The sequence below is a fragment of the Zalophus californianus genome, chromosome 5, assembly GCF_009762305.2.
Source record: "Zalophus californianus isolate mZalCal1 chromosome 5, mZalCal1.pri.v2, whole genome shotgun sequence".
NCBI lineage: Eukaryota > Metazoa > Chordata > Mammalia > Carnivora > Otariidae > Zalophus > Zalophus californianus.
The window spans coordinates 93,590,583-93,614,795 of record NC_045599.1 but is presented as its reverse complement, the minus strand read 5'-3'; positions in this window follow the sequence as shown (position 1 = coordinate 93,614,795).

Here is a 24,213-nt window from a genome sequence, read left to right as displayed (position 1 = left end):
AATAAATAAATAAGCAATGATTAGCAGGGGCTCTTGGCAACAAACCAGAGAGGGGGGCATGCCTTTCCCGTTTTACAGATGAGAAGACTGGGCCTCCGGGAAGTGATGAAGTGACTTGCAGGGTGCACCCAGCCAACACATGAAGGAGTGGAGATCTAAACTCCAGAAGCTCGTTCTCATTCCCTTGGAAACAGAAGCTTCTGTTTTCCTATCACCAAATACACGGATTGTGTGTACATTTACCTTTCTTTGGAGATAATATCACATATTTCAAATTTGTAATTTCTTTTGAGATCAGAATTTCAACCCCCTTGGAGATTTTTTTTTTTTTCAGTCTGCTTTTAAGCTCTCTTTTTCTAGTTTGCCCACTTTTTTTCTGGAATTTTTTTTCTTTTAAGGCCAGTTCAGGAAGAGATGCTTCTATCTTTTGCATTTCTAGAAGTATCAAGTTGATGAGGCTTCATACATGTTTCATTAGGACTATCCCCTTCATGTATTCTTGCCTTCTTTTCCTTCTGTTGGGTTTGCTGATCTCTGTGCACTCTTCGTGTTTGTTAAGCAGACTGGCCCCAACCCTGCTTCTGTCCTAACCGGGAAGGAAGTGGAGGGAAGACAAGATGTGATAGGTATGTTAGGGTGTGCTTGGCATCATGCGCTTTTTTGTGATACAGAAATTGCAGAGTATTTGACACCCATCTTTTTAATTTTCTGCTCGTCAAAAAATAGGGCTGATTTTTTCTTCATCATAAAATATTAAAGAATCTTTGGATAATAAGACAACTCTGAGGAAAACCTCCAAATCACTGACAGTTTCGATCACCTCCAACCAAATTTACACATGTTGGGCTATTTCTTTGTTGTCGTTTTCATTCCATTTAATCTTATCTTACAAGTTTTGGATTCTACTATACGTGCGGTTTTGTTCCTGATTTTTCCTCACTTAATATTGCGTGATAAGCGTTTTATGTGTTTTCCTTTGTCTTCATTAATACATCTTTATAAATATATCATTGTAAATCTTTGTAATAGTATTTTATGTGACTATTATTGAAGATTTAAGTTATCTCAACTTTTAAACTGTTATGAATAATTAAAGTTTTATGATTTTTTTTAAAGGATTGTTTTCCTAAGGTAGATGCTCAGAAATAGAATGACTGGGTCAAAGGTCTTGAATCTTGCATACTCTTAAAAACTTCTCTTGGATATTGTTAATATAATCTCTCTCTATATTTATATACATAAATTCACACATCTACACATGAGTACCGAGCGCCCAGACCACCCATCCTCCTCAGCGTGCGGCCTGACATGCCTTTAGCCTTTAAAATTGTTGGTAATTTGACAACAGAGAATTGACATCTTCCTGTTTGAATTTGCATTTCTTTGATTTCTACTGAAGTTGAATTCCCTCTCTCCTTATTTTTTTTAAAACAACCCAAATACTATTTTTTTTTTAGTTGTCATTTTTGGTTGAAAAAATTATTTTTCACATTTTAGGCCTTGCCATTTTCATTTTAGCCTTTTCCCCCCTTTTTTGTTTTAATGTGCAGGTACCTTATGTTAGTTTTTCCTGTTATTTCCTCAAATGCACCTTAGCTTTTTGCACAGCCCTTGTTTTCCAGAGGCTGGGTGGGGTTCCTTTCGTGCCCTGAGGGTGAATGTCTGCACTAATTGTTCTAAGCCTACTGGTATGTGGTTTGGGTGCAGTGACGGAGGCTGCTTTTGACTCTTCCCAGAACCACCAACGCCTGGGAGACTCCACCCTCTTGCCATCCTCTAACGCTTGGCTTCCCACTTTTTTTTTTATTTTTTATTTAAATTCAATTAATTAATATATAATGTATTACTGGTTTCAGAGGTAGAGGTCAGTGCAGTGATTCATCAGTCTTATTAACCCCCAGTGCTCATCACATCACGTGCCCTCCTTAATGCCCATCACCCAGGAACGCTCCTCCCCTCCCGCAACCCTCAGTTTGTTTCCTGAGATTAAGGGTCTCTTATGGTTTGTCCCCCTCTCTGATTTTGTCTTCTTTCATTTTTCCCTCCGTTCCCCTACGATCCTCTGTTTTGTTTCTTAAATTCCACATATCAGTGAGATCATATGATAATTGTCCTTCTCTCACTGACTTATTTCACTTAGGATAATACCCTCTAGTTCTATCCATGTCGTTGCAAATGGTAAGATTTCATTTTTTGATGGCTGCGTAACATTCCATTGTGTATATACACCACATCTTTTTTATCCATACATCTGTCAATGGACATCTGGCTTCCCACTCCTGAGCCAGGTGCTTATCTGTGACAAAACCTGATGACAAATACCACAGCACATCAGAGTCTTTGCTCTGAAACTTCACAAAAGGCTCTTCTGAACATCTAAATCAGGGGTTTTCCTTTCATATTGACCATTCATTTCTCTCAAATGATTGTTGTAGATGCGTGCATCCCTGCCCCTTTGGCTTTAGCACGCTGGAGAAAGCACCTGCCATTGACTTTGTGCTTGGGAAATAGAAATATTCTTTCTTCCTTCCCTTCCTCCTTTCCTCCCTCTTTCTCTCCTTCTTTTGGTGAATCTTGATTTAGCTACTGACAGGGTCATAAAGCTGACTTCTGCTCAAGTGGTAACTGGGCACCATCATTCCCAAATTGGGCACTCAACTAATGGAGCCCAGGCAGGGGACCCCGAAAGCCACAGACGCAACAGAAATCCCCTCTAGCTGTCCTAACGCTTCCTTACTCAATAATCCCAGGTGCCACCTGTTGATTAGCAGGGAGCAGGAACTATAGTGTCCTAGTATAGGACACAGATGACTCACAGTCTTTTGGCTTTTAAAGACCTGCCCCATTTCTTTTTTCCCCAAACCTAGTCCCGCTGGTGGGATTGTTCCTTACACAGCAGCTCCACTCAGCATGCAGTCTTGGGTCCCTTAGTCTTTATATTTGGATGCTTCCTCACCTTCAACCCTACCTAAATGCTCGTTGATCTTCTAGTCTACTTATTTCATCTAATCATATGAAACAGAAGATATTTGACTGTTTTTGATCTATCAAAATAGTAGTTTCCTATAGTTCAACTTAATATTTTTTAGAAATTACACAAGGGATATAGAAGCATCATAGAAAACAGAGGAAAAAATAAAGAAATGAAATAATGCAAATATTATCCCTGGTAACATTTTGTTGTATCATCTTCTGATTGTTTCCACGGGGTACATGCCCATATACTTACACGCAGAGATTTGTTAGACATGGAATCTAACCACCTACATAAAATGTCGTCATGTAATTAGCAATACATTGTGAGTGACTTTCCATGTCAATACATGCACTTCCTTACAATCATTTTTAATAGCTGCATTGTTCTCTGTTGTGCGGGTGCACCATGATTAAAAGTAGCCAGTAACCAAGAGGCTGAAGGGTAGGGCCCTGGGGGTAAAAGGACGGAAAACATGAGCAGCAGGGAGAGGGGCCAAGATGCGGGGAGGGGGGAAGGGGCCACGGTGGTGGGGGGTTATGACGCCAAGCCTGGAAAGGTTTTTAAGATGCTTTATATTGGGTGGCTTCGTCGGTTAAGCGGCTGCCTTCGGCTCAGGTCATGATCCTAAGGTCCTGGGATCGAGCCTCATATCGGGCTCCCTGCTCACTCAGCAGGGAACCTGCTTCCCCTCTCTCTCTGTGTGCTCTCTCTCTCTCTCTCAAATAAATAAATAAATTCTTAAAAAAAAATAAGATGCTTTATATTAAGTGACCCTGAAGGGATTTGGATGGACAAGAAAGAGCCCCGGGCTCTGGGGAGGGGTCACTGGAAGGCTTACAAAAGGTTGGGGGAGTCATATTCGTGTATTCATTCACTCAACAAATGCTTATTGAACTTCCACTATGTGACATTCTAGTGGGGACAGTGCAGTGAAGGAGACCCACATAGCCTTGCTCTCAAGGAGCTTGTATTGTTGTCAGGGGAGACAGACCATAAGCAAAGAAAATTATTGCATATTGATAAAAGTACTGGGAAGGAAAATGAACAAGGAGATGTGAGGAAGCATAAAGGGGTCCTGGAGGTGGGGGAGGGGTGATCAGGTACAGCATCCCTGGGAAGGGGTGTTTGAGTTGAGATCTGAATGAGTCAGAGGACGAGAGTTATAAAGAGAAGAACCCGCCAAGTACAATGGCCAAGTGGAGTGAGCAGGCACAACCCCACGTTTGGAACAGCTCTTTCATTCATTCCACCTGGTTGAGCTCCTTTTCTGTTGGAGGGGACATCGAATATTACTTCTCCTTCAAGGGAGTCATTCATTTCATTTATTTACTCATTCATTCATTGATTTAACACATTCTGAATTACTTACTATGTGTCTTCGATGTTAAAAAGTAAACAAGGATGAGTAAGAATTAGTTCTTTTTCTCCAGGACATTTGCGGTCAAAAGCCAGGAAGGTGAGACGGAGCAGCCAGAGAGAAGAAGGAAGTGGCCAGCTCAAGGTGCCGCAGCAGGTAAGCATCAGGGGAGGGACTAGAAGGAGGTGTCCTGATTCCCTCACCAAAGTTTTGTTTATTGTGTTGTCCTGTGGCCCCTACCCTTCTGTGTCACTCCTTCGTCAATTCAGGGTTTATGCACACAGCCTCCCCCAGTCCATACCTGGAAAAGGCATTAAACCTTTATATCATCACAGGCCCTAAGATGAAGTCTATAAATGGTTCTGGTTGCAGTTCTCTCATATTCACTGGATGTCATAAAAATGGCTCAGTGCAAATAGGGAGCCATTGCCTTTAACAGCTGGGTGTTAATGACTACACTTGGAAAGCAGCAGAGTCGTGTACCCCCAAATAGCGAACTGGAAGTCCTTGTTGGGTTGGTTGCAACTGTGATGAGGCTGTGTGGGGTCCTGTTCATACTTGGGGTGACCAAGTAGAGCCACCAGGGAGTGTGTAATTGGCCAATGGAAGGTTCAGGAATGTGAATAAAAGGAGCCTCAGGACATGTATCCTCTCCTGCTATTATGGCCCTATGGAAAGATACTTGATCTGGAGTATTTTGACTTGAATTTGGAATCCTACTTCCGCCTCTTGCTCTCTGGGTGATCTTGGGCATTTTACTTTCTCCCTTGGAGACTCTGTTTCGTTATTTGTAGAATAGGCATGTGGCAGACACCTAGTTGCCCACCAAATAGCTAGGACCCCATTTTCCTTGCTAGCGAGGATTCATCCATGTGGCAATGTGCTCACTATGGGGATGCATCCTATTTGGTCTGAGGCAATGATTGGCTGAAGAGTTGGCTTGTAACCAAGTTCAGACCAATAGGAAGTCTGGTTGGAGGTTTATGCCAAACATTTTCCTTCCTTTCTTTTTTGCCTTGAATTCCTCTGTGCAAGAATGTGACAGTTGTGGCTGAGGCAGTCATCTCACAACCATGAGATGATGAGCCCATAAATAAAAGTCCGTGCACTTGTGTGGACAGGGGAAGGGTAGAAAGCTCCCGATGACAATGCTGAACTGTTATATCAAACTTGGGACTCCTTGTTATAGGAGATAATTAAGTCATGTTTGGGCTTTGGGTCTTCTGTTATTTGCACCTGAAGCATCCCTAATCAACATGAGGGATCATGATAGCTACTTTCTAGAGCTCCCGAGAGCTCTAGGGCGGCCTGTCCCCTCTCTGCCACTGCGACATTTAATTCCCGAGGGAATTAAATGACACATTGCACATCCTGTGCTAGGCATATTTTTGTCACTTTCTGCCCTGATCCTCATCGTATGTGATGTGATCTCTTACTCCAGGCTGGAGAAAGCCGCCTTGGAAGAGAGTGACATGTTGGTTGGCGGAGAGTGCCCAGTTTATGACCTCTAGAAATACTTGGAGGGGCACCAATAGTAAAACACAATTCGAAATAATTGTTAACATGTGCCATAATCCACCCTGTGTGAACCCACGTTTTTAACAGAACCTTTATCACACTGATGTATAAGGCAGAGGGATTCTGTAAATAAAAGTTACCCCACGTGTGGGGGGGATGGTTAAATTGTTCTCATTATTCACTCTAACACCCCACGCATCCAAGATGGCTAGCCTAAATCAAATAATATGATTTCACCCACCTTGCTAGTGTTGCTTCAGGAGCAGCCATGCAGCCCCATGAAATGTATGGGGCATCTGCTGTGGGCTTTCAAGAAGAGTTTCCTCTCTCCTAAGCGGAGAGACACAGAAGACCAGGGTCTCCGACACTCCCCTTATGTGGTGGTGTCTGGTGGAGAGACTGAAACCACCGTGGCCAAGTGACTCCCGGGCTGAGGGCTCCCAACCCTGAGACACAGAGGATAGCTGGAACAAGCCCAGCTTCGATGGCAATCCTGAGCTGCTGAGTTAGCCGGCCTTGGAGCCTGCCCAGCACCTGGACTTTCTAATATATGAGCTAAATATTTACTTATGGTTTATGAGTTGGGGTTTTGGGGTTTTGTTGCTGAAAGCATTCTGCCTGATACTCTGAGTTTACTTAAGAGATTTCAGTTTACACAAAGAAAACCCAGATGTCCATCCAGTATTACAGAAGCAAGCTCCTGTAGGAAGTGAGGTAGAGCTTCAGTGAGGAAGGCAGTACCACAGCGACTGTTCCGTCTTGGCCAGGAGGCGCCCCAGTGCTGGTGCTGGACGAGAAAGTTCAGTTCTGTCGAAACCGTGGATTGGTAAAGGAATGGATGTATTCCTACTGTATTAGTCAGGGTTCTCCAGAGGGAGAGGTATTTATTTTAAGGAAGACAATTGTGGCTCACACCACTGTGGAGGCTGGGAAGTGCAAAATGCTCAGAGATAAACACATCTAGGGAAATTTCTTCTCCCCTCCCCAGAAACATTGCTGGGAAGGTTTCTAGACAAGGGAAAATGGGTCCCAAATGGCTGAGTCATTTGACATATGACAAGCAAATGGTCAGGGCTTGCTGGGGAGGGAGCCCACATTGCCCCCACTCATCTCCACGACTGGTGTCACCACTGAGACACTCTCCCCACCCCGGGCCTGCTCAGTTTGCAAGGCCACTTTGGATGCTCTATGGACTTTCACTCCAAAGCCACAGAGCCCGGCTACAGATGAACCGGATCCTTAGCTGGGCCAGGACCGCGCCCCAGACTGGGAACAGAGCCGCGTTCTAGCCTCCGTCCTGCTTGGCCGACGTGATTCCGCCTCCCCCCCACCCCCAAGTCTGGCCTGGCCCCCGCGGTTGGAGCTGGAGCTGGGAAGAGAGATGGAGGAACGTCCTGGGGAGGGTCACCGGTCAGGGCACTTGGAAAAGTCAGGGTTGTTATCCCCATTTTATAGATGGTTTACTGAAGATGCCATGGCCTGGATAGGGGCCCTGGCCTGTGAGCTTCTCAAGGCGGCCTGTCCCCTCTCTGCCACCGCGACATCTGCAGTTAACAATTCAAACTCTTCTTTTGCTCTTGGGTGGCTCTGCCAAATCATTTTAAAGAAAAAAAAAAAAAAAAAGCAAAGAAAGGCTGACTGGTGCTCTATCCCAACTGGGCTCGAATACAGCAACCAAGAAGGCAGATGTCCTTCCTTTCAGAGTTGATAGGTGTTGACTGAACCTAGATCCTCGGCAGGCCAAGTGCCCGGCGCTTGGGAGGCAGCAGGACACAGGACAGATGTGAACCTTGCCTTCACTGAGTCCACAGTCTGGGTCTGGCTCCCGTCCCACCCCAGCCTAGCTGACCCTAGGCTCTGGTAGCAGGGACCCGGGCTTTGGAGTCCCCTGCTGCTTGGTCTAATGTCTGGAGTTGTTGGTCCTAGGGAGGGCCACACAGGGAAGGCAGGGCAGAAGACAGAGGACGAGTGGGCAGTTCGCTAACCAGAACGTGCAGGGATGCAATGACCAGGAGCTTTCGTAAAAGGAGGGGGCAAAGGGGAGGAGGGATGTATATTTAGAAATCAAGAGTCTGACTAACTTTGTGGAGAGCAGAAGGGAAAAAAAGCTCGAGTCCCCGCAGTAACCTGTTTGCAGGAGCTGCCCAATTTAGCAGAAAATCACACACACTGGTCCTGGCACGGGCTTTGGGAAAGGTATTTCCTCCCCAGCTCGGGTCAAGTTTCATTCATAGGTACTGTCTAAAATTAGACCCTCTGCTTTCATTTGGGTCCAAACTCCCTGCCTAGCGTAATATTTGGGAGAAACAGGCACTCCATTAAAAGTGCCTTCCTCCCAGCGGCCCTTGGCCTGGAAAGGGCTGGGCCCTGTCCTCGGCTGGCGGCCGCTGCGGCTCATAAACCCGGGTCTAAATTCAAAGCATCCGCTCTGACTGGTGACCTCTGGCTCCCAAGCAAACTCATGCCTCTTCCTCCAGCTCACACCCAAGGCCTGGCCAGGTCACTGGGAGGGACCCATTGCAGGCCCTTGACCTTCTGTCTGACGGTGACTCTCCCCGGCGGGAAGACAGCCTAGGAAGAGGTGCTTGTTACCCCCAGACCACGCAATGGGGTCTCTTGCTGGAGCTTGGGTTGCCATCTTCTTTTCTTCTGGACTCAGGGAGCCTGCCAGCTGGGTCTTTCAGTCTCAGACAAAAACAGTTTTACTGTTATTTTTTGTCCAAATTAACATACCATCAAGGAAGGACTTAATGAGATGGGGAACGAACACCATGTTTGGACTGATTAGTTCATTTAACAAATGTTTACTGAGCACCTTGTATTTGGAGTCGTTCAGTCATGAGAAGGTCACTGTGGGTGGTCCTGGCCTCCAAGAGCTGAAGGCTTGCCGGGCTGGGCTGGAGTTATAGCCTGAGCCTGGGGGTGGGGGACCCAGGAAGTGCTTTCTCATTGTCTCCCACCTCTACTTCTCTCCCAGCAGCAAATTCCAGGCCTCTCTCCTGCATGCTGGCCTCAGCACAGAACGTGGCTCCTCACGCATGTGCTGTCACCTTCAGCCATCTGCACAGAGCCCACGCCTTTTTCTGGATTCCAGTTTCAAGGTCCCAGGGAAGGTTTCTCATTGGCTTTGCTAGTATCAGGTGTCTGCCCCTCGGCCAATCCATAGCAGCCAGGGGAGGGGCCATACTAGCCTGGCAGATTCGGTTGGAACCATGTGCATGGCACGAGGAAAAGACTTTCCCAGAAATAGACCATTTTAGCACTATGCAGTGGCAGCTCTGCCAGCCGCATGTGGTAGTGCAGAAAAGGATCTTAACCCAGGCATGGCAGATTAAGGAAGGCTTCCTGGAAGAGGTAATTTCTAAGCTGGGTGAGTGGCATTTAGCCAGGACCGGAGAAGGAGCAGCGGAGAATGTTGTTAAAAGAATTATAGGCAAAGATCCTGAGACAAGACCAGGTCTACCAGGATGGGAATCCTGCATTGCCACTCACTGGCTGTGTTAGCTTTGGGCACGTCATGTTGCTCTCTGAGCCTCAGTTTCCTCCTCTGTGAAAGGGAATCCTAACATTTTCCTCCCTGGGTTATGAGGATTAAATGAGGCTCCGAGTGCAGTAGCGTGTGTCAGTTGCATCCATTAACCCTGGGAGCAGGGACCTTTTCTGGGCAGGTGGTGTTCCCATAGCTCGTTCCTTCTCCCCTTTGGTTTCAACTCAGGTATCACAGGGACATTAGAGAAGCCCTCCCTGACCAACTTTCAGAGCAAGCTTCGCTTTTAACTCTAATAGTTATCTGGTTTCCTTGCTAGTCGTTTTCTCAATTTGCAGTTATTTGGTTTGCCTTCTTAGTTTTTTTTTTTTTAATTGAAATATATTTGACATGTCACATTGTGTAAACTTAAGGTGTACAACATATTGATTTGATGCATTTATATATTGTGATATGTTTGCCATGGTAGCGATAATTAGCACCTCTCTCAGGTTACATAATTTTTTTTAAAGATTTTATTTATGTATTTGACAGAGAGAGAGAGACACAGAGAGAGAGGGAACACAAGCATGGGGAGTGAGAGAGAGAGAAGCAGGCTTCCCGTGGAGCAGGGAGCCCGATGCGGGGCTCGATCCCAGGACCCTGGGATCATGACCTGAGCCGAAGGCAGACGCTTAACGACTGAGCCACCCAGGCGCCCCTCAGGTTACATAATTATAATTTCCTTTTAGTGGTTGGAGTAATTCAGATCTAGCCTTTTAGCAAGTTTGATGGCTGTAATACAATATCGTTGTCTCCATTCACTCTACTGTACATTAGATTACTAGGGTTTATGTGCCACTTGTCACAAATTTGTACCCTTAAACAATAGCTTGCCTATTGTGTTCTTGTTTCCAGTCTGGTTTTGTCTGAAACTGAAAGGTCCATGAAGGTGAGGACCATGCCTGTCTCGTTCTCTGCACTACCCTCCTGACAGGCAGGGTGCCCAGGACCCCAAGGGTGCTTAATCAGTGTCTGCTCTATCAATGAATGCGCCAAGGGAGACACGTAGACGGGAAGTCTTGGTGGCTTCCTGTGGGAGGAGTGGATTTTCCCAGACAATCTCGGCCTGAGGGCAGTGTCCAGACTCCCCCAGCAAACTTACTGCTCTCTTAGCAGCTACTTGAGTCCTGAACCCCCTGATAAGAACCCCTTCGCACCCAGTTCAAAGGCTTTGGCACTTGGGGCGCTCATCCAGTCCCAAAGAATCTGGAAAACTAAGGTGGAATTCCAACAATTCTATTCTCTGAGACTCCAACTGGAGTTGGGAAGGGTATGGGCTTTTAAGTTGGGAAGGGTAAGGGGCTTGAGCCTGGGGGCCTCCCTATGACTCTAGTCCTGGAAGAGATTTCTCTGCAGGGCCTGAGCAGAGGCTCCTCGCCCTCATCCTCACTCATCCCCTGGTGATGAGCTCCATCCTACAGAGAAGCAAAGAGAGGGATAAGAGTAAGGCCTGGCCAGGTGGCCCCACAGCAATACTGGAGTCATGTCTTGGCATCAGCCACAGCACAAAGGCTGACCCCCAGCTCCCACTACCCATCATTGACTCCCTCCCACCTTGGCCACTCTCCCTCCCTGATCTCCTGCAACTTCCTAGAACCACCCCCACTGTCTCCTCGCTTGTCTTAGTTTGGCTCCCTCACTACAGACTTTGAAATGAGGATATGAGTACAAGTAGTTTATTTGGAGGGTGATTCCAGAAAGTACTGGCAAGGAAAATGGAATCATGAGACAGGAAAGGGCAGGAGGTTACTCCTGCGTGCAGTTACCAATGTAGGCAACTGACGGTCCAACTCTGCAAGATGGTGTGGAGCACCTGCCCCAGCCCAGTGGAGGGGCAAGAGCCGCTGGCTGAGGGGTCCTGCAGCAGGTGTTCTCTCCCCAGTACTCGGGCCTGTCTGGTTTGTAGGAAGCCTTCAGATTTATAGGAGCTTCCAGTTGGTGTCCACTGGATCAATGTGCAAGGAAATAATGAGTGCTGAGGGCATCTGGGCACGGCATCTGCCTCTCTGCTGATAGCCCCAGCCCTCCAGGGGCCTCTCCAACCACCCCCAGGGCTCCCAGTGACTTTTCACTTCCCTCTCACCCCCACGACCCCCTCACTGATCCCTGATGGCTGACTCTTCACAGGTCCATCAACACCTGATGAGTTGCCTAGCCTAACCCCCCTCAGGACCCTTTATATTCCCATTTAACCTTCCATTGACCCCATTCCCTATGCTCAACTCCACCCACTCTCCCCTGTATGGGAGTTTTGGGATATGAGCAGGATTGGGCTAGATGTCCTCAATGAAGCAACAGGAGGGTGGGTCCACTTCCTGAATGTCTCCTCCCGGGATCCTCTGTGGCTGACCAAGTGAGTCACATTCTCTGCCTCCCCCACCTGGCCCCTTCCCTGTCTCTCAGAGAGGGGCTGGCTCCCGCCCTGGCCCTGCCTGCTTCCTCCCCTTTCCCCATCGAAAGAGGGATCTGGTGAGGCCGAGGTGGCCCAAGGGACAATGGGGTTCAGCCTGGATGATCCAGTGGGCCCTAGAGCTGGCCCTTCCCTAGACCCTCCCAGGGACACAGACTCAGGTTTTCTCTGTGGCTTCCAGGTGGGGCCCTGGACAAGGCAGGGAGCACATAGACAAGGCCCCATCCGGGTCACTGTAGCTTCAGCCCTGCTCTGAGGAAAGCTTGAGAAAGCAGAGGCTCAGAGAAGGTAAATTACTCACCCAAGGCCACAGAGCCAGCCAGTATGACTCCAAAGCCCAGCATTCTCATTCCCAGAATTACTGAGTGTGTGCCCAGCACTGGGCCATTCCCCACGAGAGATGCAAAGAGGGGTAACCCATGGGCCAACCCACAGAGCCTGGGGGCTGAGCTGGGAAATGAGGCTGGCCTCTGCCCACTGTCTTTGCTGCCGGCCACCACCCTGGTCTTCCTGTTTCCACTCCTGCCCTCTGTGATCCACTTGCCACAGAGCAGCCAGGGGGAACTTAAGAAAAATAATTGTGATCATGTTACTCCCTTGTTTGCAGCCTTCCAACGGCTTCCCATAGCCCTGAGAATGAAACTGGAACTTTCCACAAAAGCCTGCAAGGCTTGTCTGGCCTGGCTTCTACCTCCCTCTCTAATCTCATCTCCTGGACTCTCTGCCTTACACACAGCTCCACCACTCAAATCCCCTGGTCATCCCCAGATACCCCAGGTTCCTCTGTGGTAGCAGGGCTCTCGAGCTTCTTCTACCTATTGTCAGGAACAGCCTGTCCTGACCCTTTAGTCGGAAATATCTCCCACTCTTACCACAATGTACCCCATTGCCTGATTTTGTTTTCTCACCTCCTGATGGATTTTCTCATTTATTCAAGGCTTTACTTGTTTATTTTCTCTCCCCCACTAGAATGTGGGGTCTGTGAGGGCAGGCACTTGTCTGTGTGCCTCACTGCTGTATTCCTAGTGCCTTGGAGTGTTCCACACATAGTGGGGGCTCTGGTTGAATGACATCATCTAAGGCATTTGTTTAAGACAGATTCTTCATTTATAGCAGCTTGAGCACAGTGCTTGGCTTGTGGTCTGCCATACCTGGCAGCATTGAATGAGGTGGGGAGGTGCATGCACACGTGCACACACACACACACACACACACGGCTCCAGGAGTGTGCCCAAGCCCTGCCCAACAGCTCTAGCTTCCCCTGAGCTTCAGCTCCAGGAACGTGGTTGAACTTGGGTCACAGGTCATCATTGTCATTACCATCGTCTGGTACCTCAGAACCACTCAGGTAGCACCTCTCCAGCGACCCTCTTCCTCCTCCTACTTTCTCTCCTTATATGGGAACAAGATGTGTGTCCTTGGCCTTGCAGACAAATTTGGCTGCCTGGTTAGCGGCCTCAATGGTCATGAAACACATTAACCCTTGTGAACACCTCCAATGACCCTTTTTCCAAGTGTCTTTCTGGACATCATCTGAGCTTCTGTTTCTGTCTCTGAGCGGGCTTCCTTCTTTGGCCCTGTCCATTCAAAATGTCACCCAGATTTTAGAAAATTGCTTTCCTGACCCATGGGTGTTTGTTGTGCCCCAGGGCCCATCCGTCTTCCCTGCAGCAGGGTATTCCCACAGGCACGAAATAATGCCGCGCGGATCCCAAGGCCTACTAAACAAGAGACAGTAAGACTTTGATGTGCTGTGTTCTGCACAACTGGCCAGGGTTGCTGTGGGTCCACCAAGCCTTGCTCTTCTAAGATTTCTTCACCACTGAGGGCTGTCGACACGGTTCTCTTTATGATTTGTCATTCGTGCCCTAACTGCTGGATCCTTACCACCCTCCATCCCTCTCTCTCCCACACACATACACACCCCACATACCCCTTCCAGATATTCATTGTCAAAGACAATTCTGTCTTTCCCAAGGAGGTCGAATTTCAAATGCATACATGCAGTGGTCCAAAAGATGACATCACTGAGTCCAATGGGCCAGTTGTAGGATTATAAGCGGTAACCCACAGCCTCTGTGCTGGGAAATGCAGGTGAGTGGGGACAATGGCAGGCTGGTCAGCGCATGACCAAGGGAGCCCGCCGCGCAGCTCCAGCCAAGCATTGCTGTGTGGGATGGGGCTCACTGTGGTCACATCTTCTTAGGCTTCGAAAGAAGCCAGAAAACCATTTTATCTTGTGAAAAATCTGAATTCTTTCATTAAAGAATGTAGATGAACCCAAATTTAAACACTATATCAGTGTAACATAATGTGTTTGCCAGCAGTGACCCCTGGGCTACCAGTCTAAGGGTTCTGCATGTAATCTGTAAGAAATAAATGGAAATGTGTGTGTGTGTGTGTGTGTGTGTGTGTGTGTGTGTGTGTGTGTGTGTGTTGGGGGATGATGGAGCTCTTCCTTCAGTTACAAATAGAACATAGTTTTCTATACAATTACACTAACCAATATTACCCCCTTACATTATCCCCAACCATTTATCTATTATTAGATATTTAGATTATTTCAAGGTCCTTATTACCATAAATAGCACATGATAAACTTCCTTAAAGTTGGCTCTTTACCAACCTGTACACATATATCTGTCACAGACCTGGATCATAAAGATCTGTTTCTGAGACTGACCTTTCTGAAGGGACATCTTACTTTTCTCTGTAGGCCAGTTGCCTAGCCCTCTGCCGGGATCATAGAAGGCACTCAGTAAATGTTTGTCGAATAAAGAAATGGGGTCAGAAAAGAAGGAAAATCAGCTTTATGATGCTATCAGAAGAAAATTTCAAGTGAATTTCAAGTTAGTCACTGTCATGAAAGCGCACTTTATCAGAAGACTTAGACCCATTCCTCTGCTAATGTCGCACTACACCCACTAAATCACTGCCCTCTTTTCCGGATTCTTCCCAACCCCGTCTATACCCTAGAGTTTATATCATGGGACACAGAGCACAATTCAGATTTCCCTGGAGTAGTCATTATGATTGAGTTTACAAACTTGAGGTTTGTCCTTTATTTTTCAACTCAACTTAAAACCAATTGGAATTCTCAAAAAGCCCAAGATCTGCCTTTAGGGCACCTCCCTCCCCTCGAATTGCCCAAGATCTCCAGGGATTGATACAATCCCAAATACAAGACAGCCAACTTGGAATGGATCCGGCCCTTGTAGGCCTCTGAGAATCAGGATCCCCTGGGATGTTCACCCTCGGCACCTTGCTTGCCTCACATTATTCCCAACTTGAAAAGCAAAAAACCATTCCCAGGTGCAGTCCCGGCTTGTGTCAGGAGGGAATTCCTCTGTCTGAGACTGTGATCTGTCATAGATGTGTGTGTAGTTTCCTCGACCTCTAGAAGTCTCCCTCTTTGGGCCTCTTGTTCTTGTGTTTGAATGTCAAGGCCCAAGGGAAAGGAAATAATTAGTGACCAGTGTGTGTGGCTTCTCCATTTAATCCTCTCCAGTATGAAAAAAGACAACGATGTTTCCCAACATCAGGAACACGGGAGTGACATTTTCTCCCTTCTGACAGACTTCCTAACGAGTATGAGATTTCTTCTTGGGATGATGAAAATGTTCTGGAATTAGATGGTGGTGATGGTTGCCCAACCTTGTGCGTACGTATACTCAAAACCGTTCAATTGCCCACTTCAAAAGGGTGAGTTTTATGATATGTGAATTATATTTCAATTAAAAAAAATTTTTTTTAAACCTGAGTTAACTTATTCGTCTCCGCCCTCTGCCCACTGTGCTCTGCCAGCCCTGGGACTTAGACGCTCTCTCAAACCCGGACCCTGGGCTGGAGGCTCCCTGGGCTGGCTCAGGGAGCCCCCGGGCCGCTCATGCGGAAGGATAGATTTATGGCCTGGAGGCTCCCAGGGTAAAAATGAGTGTGGGCTGGAGCCAGTAGGCAGAGGCTGCTACATGGGTAACCAGGACCTGGAAGTAAGAATGTTTTCTTTCCTAACTCCAGGAGAGAAAAGGAGTGGTATTATCTCAAAGGAAGAAGGAAAAGGATCTTGTTTTCTGAATCGTAGCTGATAAAGATCATTGAAGTAATTTTAAGTTGCAGAATAAAAGTTATTCTTTTTATAATTGGGGTCCTCTAGATTTACATTTGATTTAAAAAAAATCTTAGTTTAGAATAATTTTGGCTTTGTTGTCGCTTTAAACTGACGTCCTCAAATCTCCTGGGATTAGATACCTCACTGGCCCACATTCACAGAGAAGCCCTTCTACCTTATCTCTTCTGCAGGGGGTGGAAGGAGAGCGGGAGGTCTTATTCTACAGCTGGGCAGGATTCTTTTTTGTGTTCTCTCATTAGGAGAGGAGAGGATGGAAAGATCCCTTGCAGAGGAATTGTCTGAGTCTTCAAATGATCAATACTGTTAACTGTGAAGGCATTTTGAGAACACTTTATCGTCAATGCAGTGCATTTCCTACAGCATTTGTGAACATCATTTACTCAGTGTAAAAGTTTGGGATATTTCTATTCAAACCTCAGAAGCCCAACTCAAATTGGCTTAGCTGAAAAAGGAGTTTATTTGTTCATGTATACAAAAGCAGTTAGGACTTCAGGTATGGCTTGATCCAGGGCATCAAGAAAGATCATCAGGCCCCAGTTTCTTTTTCTTCCTTTCTTGGATAAAACCTATCTAGTTGCAAAGGTCTTGTTGTAACTCGTTGATTCTAGCTGGGTTGCATGCTCATCCCTGAACGAATTACCATGACCCGGGGAATGCAATGTTGAAATTGGCTAGGCCTGTATCACATGTCTATTTGGGGAGTTGAGATGGAACCCCACATTCACCATGTGGACTGAGCATGGGCAACAGGGATAGTTCTTCAGAGAGAAACATGTGTTAGGAGAGGGAGAATGGATGTTGGGTGGTAAGAACAACAAGATGCCCACTATATCGATGGCAGAATATTATATAAATTAAAAGCTTGGGCTGCTCTCTGGGATCAAATCTCAGCCCTGCCATTATTAGCTGTGTGACCTTCTGAAGCTCAGGTTTTTCATTTGAAGACCAGGGATAATACTAACACCTTGCCCTAGAGTAACCAGGATTAAATGAGATAATCCAGTTAGCACAGTGCTGAACTAGGCAGAGCTCTATACATGGTACTGACTATTGCTCTTACGCATTAGTTTGCATCCAGAGAGACTTTTAAGTCACCATGGAAAGTGTTTTTCAAAGATAAACCTCAAAAAACAAAGTAGCTAAAAAATTTTTTTTTTTTTTTTTTTTTTTTTAATGAAAGACCCAGGAATGAGTACCTACATGGAAAACTACAAGGGAAAACAGAGGAGTGATCATCAGGAGAGTAAGAGGAGTGGTTACTTTTGAGGGAAGGGAGGGCATGTGACATGAAAGGGACACTAAGGTTTCTTGCTGTTTGACCTGGCAGGTGACTCCACGGATGTGTGCTTTAGACGGCACACACGCCAAAGCTGGCTGATGTTTCCTCTTTCTCCTGGAACCCCACGCACGCCACATTTCCCAGCCTCCCTTGCAGTGAACTTAGCCATGAAACTGGGTTCTGGTCGATGGAAAGTGGGCGGAAATACTGTGTACCGCTTCCAGCCCTGGCCAGTCAAACCACTCTCTCCTTTCACCTGCGGCCTGCGCTGTTGATTCCTAAGCTAAGTGTGGAAGCCTGTGATGAAGAAGGTAGAGATGCCAGCATTCTGGATCTCTGAGTCACCCCCTGGAGCAGAGGCTTTCCTGCCGGGCACTGCCTTGCTGCTCAGGAACACCAGTTTTGACTTTACAAAGAAATTAAGTTATTTTGAATGAAGCCATTGAAATGTTGGCATTTGCCTCCCTTAACAGAATATGTAATATTTTACATACTTTTCAGTATGTAGAATAGAGTGGACAACAAAAAAAGTATAGAACAAAAGAAAAAGGAAATAAAGGCTAGTTGGAAATTATGGGAATAACAGGAAAACAAGAGGATGTCCCAGATTCAAAGTGTTTCCAACTCTTACTTCTGAAGGGGGTTGCAGCTTCAGGGGTGGAAGCTAGAAGTGTTTTCCTACCTGTCTTTGTGAAGACTCCGTCGTGTGGGTAGAAGCTCTGAAATTTTCCTTCCGGAATTGCTTCTGGAGAGTGTGGGGCTGAAAAGGGGAGGAAAAAGAATCAGAATGATAAGAACAGCAGCAAGAGATGCTGTTTGTTAAGTGTTTACACCAGCCAGGCACCCTGCTCAGCCCCAAACCACAGGTCTCAGAGAAGTATCTTCGCTTCTGTTTAAGAGATGAAGTCACCGAGGACCTAAGTCACACAGCTAAGGACTCAGGTACTGGGCTCCTTACCACTCTGTCAGGCTGACGAGTAAGGGGGAGTCAGCGCAAAGGAGGCATCTGATGACCTGTGACATCTGCCCAGAAGTGGACGTGGCCGTGGGGAGGGTGGGGTGAGGCCATGATCCAGCCCTGAGATTGGTTCTCGGGCTCCCACACGCTCCAACACAGAAGGCGTCCAAGCTGGGGAACCTGGACCTCCCCTCCCCTCTTCTACCTTCTCATTCTTTTAGCTCAGTCTTGGGCCGAGTCTGCTATTTCTCCCTCCTTGTCACCTTCACCTAGGCAGTTCCCATCTACCTCAGCCCTCAGAAGATTCTTTTTTTTTTTTTAACTAACTTCTTGATCATTTTGCTTAAAAAAAAAAAAAAGATTTGAGGTCTACCATTTCCTCACCTGCTCATTCCTCCCTGTCTGCGGGAAAAGAAGCCCCAGAGCTGCCTGAGGTCCCACCCATGGTCTTGAAGCAAACCAGTCACCCCCAAGAGAACTTTCCACACCCAGAGCCCAGAGAAGGGGGTGCAGTCAACAGAGGCAGCGTTCAGAGACATCTGTGCCTACAGAGACCCACCTGCCTTTGACCACACAGTGTTTCTTGGTTCCTTCTTCTGTCACTTCATCAAGGAATGGGCCCCTTTCTCAGACCGGGGAGGTATGTCTGAGGCTGTGTCCAGATACCAAAGGCTGTTTTATTCACTTGAAAGTTGGTTATAGGGAGGAGGTGGGCAAGTTCTTTATACCGAGGAGAACATATCATTTTAATGTGGCCCAGTCCCCTTTGTACTGCAACCGGGAGAAATCACAATCCAATATGGAGTGCTTAGTCCCGAACTCTGCTCTGGAGGATGTTGCAGGAGTGGGTGGGGAGGTACCTGCCACAAGGCTTGGCTCTCCAATGACAAGATGTTGCTTCCATGTGAGTTCCACCCATCTCAGGCCGCTCTGGGGAGAATATGCTGTACTTTAGCATCCGGGAAGGAGAAGGCAGCCAAAGACACACCATAGGATGGAGTGATTTTTTTCCCCCAGAAAACATATTTCTGACAAGAGAAGCCAGCACTAAAATTCCATCATCTTCCAACCTCACTCATCACAAATGGTGACAACCACAGACATGTCCCGCCAGCAGCCCCTTGGGAGGAGTCCGTGGGAAGCACTTCATCCCAGGATTTAAGATCATGAACTCTGAAGATACAGGGATCTGTCTTCAAATCCAGAATCGACTAATCCCTAGCTGGGTGACCCAGGCCATGTAACTGGACAACCTCTGCATCTCAGATATCCCCCAATGTTGTGAGGGCCGACACTATTAATATGGGGTGGCTGAGTGCAGGATTGACACGGAGTGAGCACTCCATAAATGGAAGATGCTATCATTTTGCCGGCACGTTGGTCTAGAGAAGCAGAGGAAGGGGAGGGGGAGACGAGGGAGGAGTCTTCTCTCTCAACCATGCTTCTGAGCCCATGCTGTCTTCTGAATCACCTACCTGCAGGGTGTGCTGGTCCAGCTGCTGCGAACATCCGGCCTGAGCAACAGTGGCTAGAAGATGGGGCTCTATGATCAGTCCAGAAAAACAGTCCGCTGGTCTGCAGAATAAGAAGCTGGGAGCTCGGTGAGGTGGTGAAGCCCAGAAATGGGGAAGCAGGGAGTAGGCAACTCCTCCCGGACCTGGGTCCCGCACAGCCCCGGCAGCAAAGCCAGCAAAGCTAGCAAAGCTGTGAGCGCTGGTGAGGTGGGAGGGGAGTGTTGGGGTCCGTGGGTGGGAACTGAGGGCTGGCATGTGACCATGCCCACCCTCCCCGCCCCACCTCCACCAGGGAATACTCCTCTCATTGCCACCGTCTAGGGCCATCTCACTGCTTTGGGGTGTGTCGTGCTCCTCGGCAGAATCCTGTTTGCCTGCACATTGAGAACAGACAGATCCCTGCCTCCGGATGGACTTAGGTTGACTAAGCCCCTGAGGCTGATGCACAAAATGTGAAGGTACAGTGAGAACCAGCCCTGTTGTGCAGGAGGCTCAGGCCATGTGCTCATAGCTTCCCCTCCCCACTCCTTCTCCCTCTTCTGCTGCTACTTCTCCCCGTCCCTCCTCCTCTTCTCCTTCATGCATACATCCGGTACACATAGGGAAGACGCTCAAACAGCACAGATTTCTCCCAAGAAATCTCGCTCTCTTCTCTAACTTGCAGTCCTCCGTTTACCTGCTGGCTACATCGTGCTCCGTTGTATGGAGACACTGTAACTTGCTCAATCAGACCATAATTGATGAACATTTATGGTGTTGCCACTCCTGATGTGTACAAATAATGCAGAAAATACTCTTATCGTGATAATAATAATAATGACAGTGATTAACATTTGTTGGGCTCTTAACAAGCGCTAGACCCCATTTCATATGCTTTTCTGTATTAACTTATTTAATCTTAAAAGTAGATCTAGATGGCAGGTGCTTTTATCATTTTATGGCTGAGGAAACCAAGGCACAGAGAGATTAAATCCCTCGCCTGCTGCTATGCACACATGACTAATTATATCATAGAATAAATTCCTAAAAATATATTTTAAATTTTGATAGGTTTTACCAAATTGTCCTTGTACGGCATGTACCAGTTTATACTCTCATCAGCTTTGTATAAAAGTGCTTGCTTCTTTCATGTATTTCAGACAGAAAGAAAAAGAGAGAGAACAGGATAGGAGAAAGCTTGTATTTTGTGATTTAATTTGCATTCCTTTTATTATGAGTAAAGTTGAGCACCTTTTTGTATGTTCAAAGTCATTCAATTAATTTTTTTGTGAACCATTCCAATCCTTTGCTCTTCTTTTCTATTAGATTGTTGATCTTCCCCTTACTACTTTATAAGAACTCTTCATATATTAATGTTAACCTAGACTCTTTTACATTATTATATTTAAATTATTTTGTTTAAAAAATATATTATCAAATGTATCACACATGAAAATTACAGATAACAACTATCCAATATAAAGAAGAATAAGAAGATGAATATCCAGGTACTGTCCGCTCAGCTTAAGAAATAGAACATTTCCAGTAACTTCAAAGCACCCTGTGATTTCTTCTCCAATTGCATTTCCCTGTCAACCTTCACCTCCACGCTCCAGGAAATGATTATCCTGAATTTTGTGTCTGTCATTTATTTTTCTTTTCTTGACCCTTTTACCACATATGTATATATTCCGAAAAAATATATTGTTTAGTTTTACCTGACTTTAAACTTCATATAAATCGAACTATACTGTGCATTTTTTTGTGACTTTCTTCTTTCATTCCTATTGCGATTTTGAGAGGCATCCATGTTCATGCACAGAAGCTGTGGTTCATTAATTACAAATGTTATTGGGTGTTTATGGTTATACAATTTATATGAGAAAAGTAAAACCCACCAGCAGTTCATGAGAATTTCCATGACTACATTCTCACCAACATTTGGCATCATTAGGCCCCCATGGGGGTATGATGGTATTTCATTAGGACCATAATTGGCATTTGGAGATCATTGGAGTTAAGACTATTTTCATATTTTATGGGCCATTGATGTTTCCTCTTCTCTGAAGAAGTTATGACTTTTATCCATTTCCTATCGTGTGATTTGTCTTCTCCTTATTGATTCATTGCTGTTCTTTATATATTCTGGATATTATTCTTTTGTAAGTTATATGTGTTGCAAATACATTCAATTTGTGACTTGCCTTTTCATTTTGTTTAAAATAACATTTTATGAACAGATGTTCTTAATTTTAACATACTTCAATTTATTAGTATTTAATGATATTTACTTTGTGCATCTTGTTTGAGGAATCCTTCCTTTCTCTAAAGTCATAATAGTATTCTCCTACATTGGTTTTTACATTTAAGACTTTAATCCACCTGAAATTGATTTTTGTGGTGCTATGAAATAGGAATCCAATTTAATTCTTTTGCCATAAGGATAGGTAATAGTCCCAGTACCAATGTCCATTGTTTATCACCTATCTTCAATGCCACTTGGGCATAAACCCAGTGTCCTTATTTGCACGGGTCTGATTCTGGGCTTTCTATTCTTTTATATTGGTCTTTTTTTTTTTTTTTTTGGCCTATTCCTGTACCTATAACACTTTCTTACTTGTCATAGTTGTTTAGCCCTGAGTTTTCTTGGTAGGAAGATTTCAAATTAATGATTTGATTTCTTTTGTGGTCGTTAGGTTACTTTGTTTTCTGTTTTATTCTTGAGTGAGCTTTAATGAACTATATTATCTGAGGAATTTGTCCCTTTGTCTAAGTTTTCAAATAAATTGGCAATTTTTTTACAATATCTTTGTATTATCTATTCAGTATCATCTGTATTTATGTTTATGTTTCTTTTTCATTCTTAATATTATTTATTGTGCCCTTTTTTCTTTGGATTAGTGTAACTAGAGATTTGCCTATTGGTCTTTTCGAAGAGAAAACTTTTGGCCTTGCTGATCTTTCTTATTATATGTTTTATTTTTCAATAATTTATCTTCTTATATTATATCCTTTCTTTTAATGGGGGAGGGTCGTGCTGTTGAATGTGTAGCTTATTAATGTTGTAGAAATTTTATTATGGTTTAGCTTTAAGCACTTAAAAATTTAAATATATCACAATTTCTTAGATCAATGAGTTAGTTAGAAATGTATTTTAACTTTCCAGTTGGTTGCTCCAGAAATTTTAACATGCAGATTGAACTAAATAAGATAGAAAGTTAATTAATATCTCTGCCTTCCTACTGAAAAATAAAATAATCTTCAAATGCTGTAATTCCAATCGCCTCCTCCTAAAATGTCATTTTGATCATTATCTTTGTTCTATTTTATTTCTCTGCCAAACTAGCTATATACTGTGTTTGTTTCATAAAAATGTATGCTTAGATTTAGGCTATATTTACCTTTCCCCTTGCTTTCCATTCCTGCTCACATTTCAAACTTTTCTTCTAAGATAATTATCATTTTGTCGGAAGACTATCCTTTGGAATTCACTTGATGGTAAGCTCCCCTATTTCTTGTGTCTGAAAATGTGGGGTTTTTTTTTTTGTCCTGAGTGTTCATATTTAGAGTGAATTGCTGATTACAGTATATAGTTCAATATCACTTTAAAAAAATTTAATCAATAATCTCTGCCTATGAATATGATCTTACTGAGGTATAATTAACATAATAAAGTGCACAAATTGTCTCATGTAAAATGCTAAATGGAAGTGTTAAAAACCAACATCCTTGGGTTGTTCCCTATCTTAGGGAGAACACGTTCAGTATTTCTGGATTAAGTATGATGTTAGCTGCAGGTTTTAAAATAAATACTCTTTACTGGGGCTCCTGCGTGGCTCGGTCAGTTAAGCTCCCACTCTTGATTTTGGCTCAGGTCAAGATCTCAGGGTCATGAGATCAAGCCCCAAGATTCTCTCTCTCCCAGGGCGCCTGGGTGGCTCAGTTGGTTAAGCGTCTGCCTTCAGCTCAGGTCATGATCTCGGGGTCCTGGAATCGAGCCCTGTGTCGGGCTCCCTGCTCAGCAGGGAGTCTGCTTCTCCCTCTTCCTCTCCCCTGCCCCTTGCTCATGCTCTCTCTCCAGTAAATAAACAAAATCTTAAAAAAAAAAAAAGATTTTCTTTCTCTTCTCTGTCCCTTCCCCCAACTCCCTTCATGCATACATGCTCTCTCTCTCTAAGATAAACCAACAAACAAACATTCTTTATGAGACTGAGGAATTCCTTTCTATTCTTAGTTTGCTGAGAGTTTGTTTTGTTTTGTTTTCAATCAGGAGTAAATGTTGGATTTTTGTCAAATTCTTTTTCTGTATCTATTGAGAGGATCACATGCTTTTTCTTTTTAGTTTTTACTATAGTAAATGACATTGATTAATTTTTGATAATAAATCAATCTGTATTCCTAGGATTAAAACTCACTTCATCGTCATGCTTTATCTTTTTTTTAATATTGTTGGATTTGATATGTGAAAATCTTCAGAATTTTTGCATCTATGTTCATGACAGATATTGGTCTATAGTTTTTTTATATTGTTATTTATCAGCCTGGTTTTGTTTTTGTTTTTTT